This window comes from Limulus polyphemus, unplaced genomic scaffold (assembly GCF_000517525.1).
Source record: "Limulus polyphemus unplaced genomic scaffold, Limulus_polyphemus-2.1.2 Scaffold3165, whole genome shotgun sequence".
NCBI lineage: Eukaryota > Metazoa > Arthropoda > Merostomata > Xiphosura > Limulidae > Limulus > Limulus polyphemus.
This window is the reverse complement of record NW_013668775.1, coordinates 115,770-120,197: the sequence shown is the minus strand read 5'-3', so window position 1 is coordinate 120,197 and position 4,428 is coordinate 115,770.

Genomic DNA, 4,428 nt, shown 5'->3' with positions numbered 1-4,428 from the left:
AACGTTGGCGATATAACGGAAAATAGCTTAGTTCAGAAACAAATTAAGTTTAAAATTGAATCTACATTTGTATTTTCATGATAAATTTTATGCACTTGGCTCTAGGCTAGGTGATTCCACACTACGTCTTTACTTTAGGCTTATTATACCAACACTCATTACACTTATAAGGTTTCATGGCAACGCTACCATCACGGCTTCCTTGCGTTCTCGTCACTAAAATCGTAATTGCTAGACAGTAATCGAACTATTCTATCTGGATAGATGCATTTTGGCTTTTATGGCTCCTCCTATTTCGAAAAAATCAAGTGTAACGTAATACGTACTGGCTTTTATATAGGTTAGATGCTCAATATTGATGTTAATTTGATAGATGGGTTTGTTTTATTCTTTATTTTTAAATAACATCGGTGAAACAGCAGCAAAAAGCAAAATAAAAATATACCAAGTGGTGTTTCAACTAAGTCTTACGTTACGTTTATGTATTAGGCCTAATGCTTAAATTAGACTACAAATAAACCTACTATTAGTATTGCTAACGTTATCGAGTCAGCGTTTAAAAAGATTTAAGTGGTGAACATATGTTAATTAATAAATATTCTTTTGATTTTTTTAACACCTATATTACCTACTTGACCTAAAACATAAAGAAAAATAAACGTTATTACCACCAAATATACTACAGTCGAAAGAAAATGTCCGCACTATGTTTTCTAATTCCTGACCTAGAATACAGTGAAAAGGCCCAAGAGCGCCACTTCAGTCTCTTTCAGAGTACACACGCACTTTTGTTCGCAATAATATATTTTGTTTTATTTTTGCTGTGTAGTTTTACTAAAAATGTGTTAATTAAAGAATTACTTCGAGACTGATGAAATAAGTGTAGCGTTTGTGCATTTTGGAGGTACAGACAAATTCGTTTTAATCAAATTCTATAATTTTCGTTAATCATTCAACAATGGCTTCCCGACATTTTTAAAGGTCTTTTATGCTACGTAGTTTCTTATAATTTTGTTAAGATGATAAGTTTGGTTTTAACCCGAGCCATAACAACGCTGCAGATGCATAGACTATTCAGAGTGTTAAACGCAGAGTTTAAACAAAGTACTGATCACACTGAGGCGATCGGAACTAGAAGAGCTGCGAATCGAAGAGTTCGAGGTTCGAGACGCAGTACTTTTGAACACGCTCCGTGCATTATAAAAAGTTAATCTCGTTATTCGATTCAAAGCTCTTCTTGTTAGTAGTTCAAAAATAAGGACGGATATACCTGAAGCCTACAGTCTCTGACCTGTAAATTTAGGTCTAAATTGTAAAAAAAGTTTGAATAATCAAATTCTAAAAGTGGTCGATTGTTTGTTGTTGAGCACAATGCTACACAATAGTCTATCTGTTATTTGGTCACCGTGGGTATCGAAATCCGATTTCTAGATTTATATGACTTCAGACTAACTGCTGAGACACTGAGGGTCAAAGTCCACGAGTTTTTCTGCAGATGAAGAAAACAACAACAAACAGACAAACAAACAAACTGCGACTGTAAAATAAGACATAAAAACCTAAACTGTTATATCTCTCATTACATTAATCGATTGGATAAATGTTCTAGTTGAGAAATGGATCATTTTAATCAAACGTTTATGAAAATATATATGATCAACGTATAGAACAGACTGTAGTCTTGTTCTTGTTTGGTATAGGTAGTCAAACAGTAAAGTGTGAGCAAGCAACAACTCGCTAACAACAGATGAGACAACAACTCGCTAACAACAGATGAGACAACAAACTCGCTAACAACAGATGAAACAACAACTCGCTAACAACAGATGAGACAACAACACACTAACAACAGATGAGACAACAAACTCGCTAACAACAGATGAGACAACAACTCGCTAACAACAGATGAGACAACAAACTCGCTAACAACAGATGAGACAACAACTCATTAACCACAGTTTCAGAATTGCAAGAGGAGAAGACATAAAAAGGATCACTATGTGACAAATAAAAAGCAAGTTGAACAGAAACAACAAGAGCTAAGAAGCCTTACACTGAGGACCGCGCGGAAGATGGTGAGACATATACTGCTTCAATTCAGAAAATGTAACTGACTAGTAGGGATGCACGGGTACCCGACCGAGTGTCGAAGTTAGGCATCTAAGCCCTAATCTCTGTGGCAACTAACGCGGTACTGATAGTTACAGTCAATAATTCTCCCTTCGCCCCTCCCCCCAAAAAAAACAACAAAATTGCCGTTTATCACATTTAACCGAATAATCACCAACAGAAATATTCAAGTTTTACTTTCAACTTTCAATGCCTTGCCCCAACTTCTCAAACCCTAACAACTCGGTCCAGGTTGACATCCCTACTGCCCAGAAATAATAATATCAGATTGAACTGGGTCAGTCATAATCTTCGAAAATATGCAAGTTTTTTTAACTGTTTTCATTTGCGGATTTGGAAGTTGTGAATGAAAGAAATGTTAATGGCCAGGTGGTTAGGGGGCGCTCGACTCCAAATCTGAGGGTCGCGGGTTCGAATCCCCGTCCCACCGAACATGCTCGCCCTTTCAGCCTTGAGGGCGTTATAATGTGACGGCCAATCTCACTATTCGTTGGTAAAAGAATAGCCCAAGAGTTGTTGGTGGGTGGTTTTGACTAGCTGCCTTCCCTCTAGTCTTACACTGCTATGTTAGGGACGGCTAGCGCAGATAGCCCTTGTGTAGCTTTGCGCGAACATATCGCAGACATACCACTCTTCAGTGGACACAACAAACGGCCCAATTTGGCTTTGTTATGAAAACAAACAAAATTGTGGGGAGGAGGATGGTGATGTGCCACACAAGACTTTTTATTTAATTAAGTGTGCCATTTTATTGGAAAATATTTATAAACATTGGGGAAAAAAAAACGATGACGCACGAGTAAAAGATTAGTTGTGACGTATATCTTACATTAATTAAAGTTGAGATTATTTTGAAGATCTTGGAAACTTTTAGCATTTTTCTTTTCTAAAGAGTTCGCTGTCTGACGAGATGCTTTTATGCTCAGTTAGTTTATGGAAACTAATGACATCGGATCAGAGAGCTAAACATCCACTATCTTGTTCTTTTGTTTTTATTAATGCTATTTTAAGTGATAACATGTTCGTGTGTGTGTGTGTTTATCTGTCTGTGTGTCTCTCTCTACTTATCTTAGGGGGGCCAGATTGTAGATTTAAAGATCGCGCTCCGCACTTTGGGGCCGTGTGTTATAAGAGTCACGAGCAAATCCCACTACTCGGTCAGACTAGTTGTCTGACTTCTAGTCTACCACTTCTAAATTAGGGATGGCTAGTGCAGAAAGTCCTCGAGCAGCTTAGCGTAAAATTCTACAAAAAAAACAAACAACAACAACAACAACAAGCAAGAAATATAAAATTGTATTTAAACGTAAAGAACTGTTTCTTTTTTGTTTAGAATTAAGCACAAAGCTATACAATGGGCTATCTGTGCTCTGCCCACAACGGGTATCGAAACTCGGTTTTTAGCCTTGTAAGTCCGCAGACATTCCGCTGTGCCACTGGGGGCTAAAAGTGAAGAAGCAATGTAAGGCAATAGTAAAATGGAATAGATATGAGAACATCTTTTTTCAAAATTCCAAGTCGACAAAATCAGAGTTTAACGAGATTCTACATGAATTGACAAAAATTATTTCCCATCGTCCTATATTAAAACTTTAACTTTACTTATCCTCCCAGTTGCTCATAGTCAAAATTTGCGCTTAACAAACAAATCATTGCGTTTAAACGCAGAGTTATTTTACGGCAAAATTAAATTAAATACTCCTTCGGTAGGAGTCTGGGCGTGTCCCAATTGTTAGAGTGACTCTAAATTTGAGGGTTTACGGTTCGCGGCCCGTTAACGTAAAGAATCGCGATCCGCACTGTGGAATCGCGGGTGCACTACAATAGCGCTTCCCAAACTTTTACATTTAAAATTTACATTATTAAATAAAAATTACTTAATAATGGCACACACTGTGGGAAGCACTGCGCTACAAGAGTGACGGTTAAATTACACAATTCATTTAGACAACAGTATCTTAAGAGCTGGTGGTGGGTGCTGTTGACTAATTGCCTTCCCTCTAGTCTGTCATTTCAAAATTAGGAACGATTTCGCGCCAAAAGTCGTTGTGTAGCTTTGCACGAATTTAAAAACTCTAAATATCAAACCGCTGGCACATGTTTTTGTTGAGATGGTGAGTGGTTAGGGGGCGCTCGACTCGCAATCTGAGGGTCGAGGGTTCGAATTCCCGTCACACCAAACATGCTCGCCCTTTCAGCCGTGGGGGCGTTATAATGTGACGGTCAATCCCACTATTAGTTGGTAAAAGAGTAGCCCAAGAGTTCGCGTTGGGTGGTGATGACTAGCTGCCTTCCCTC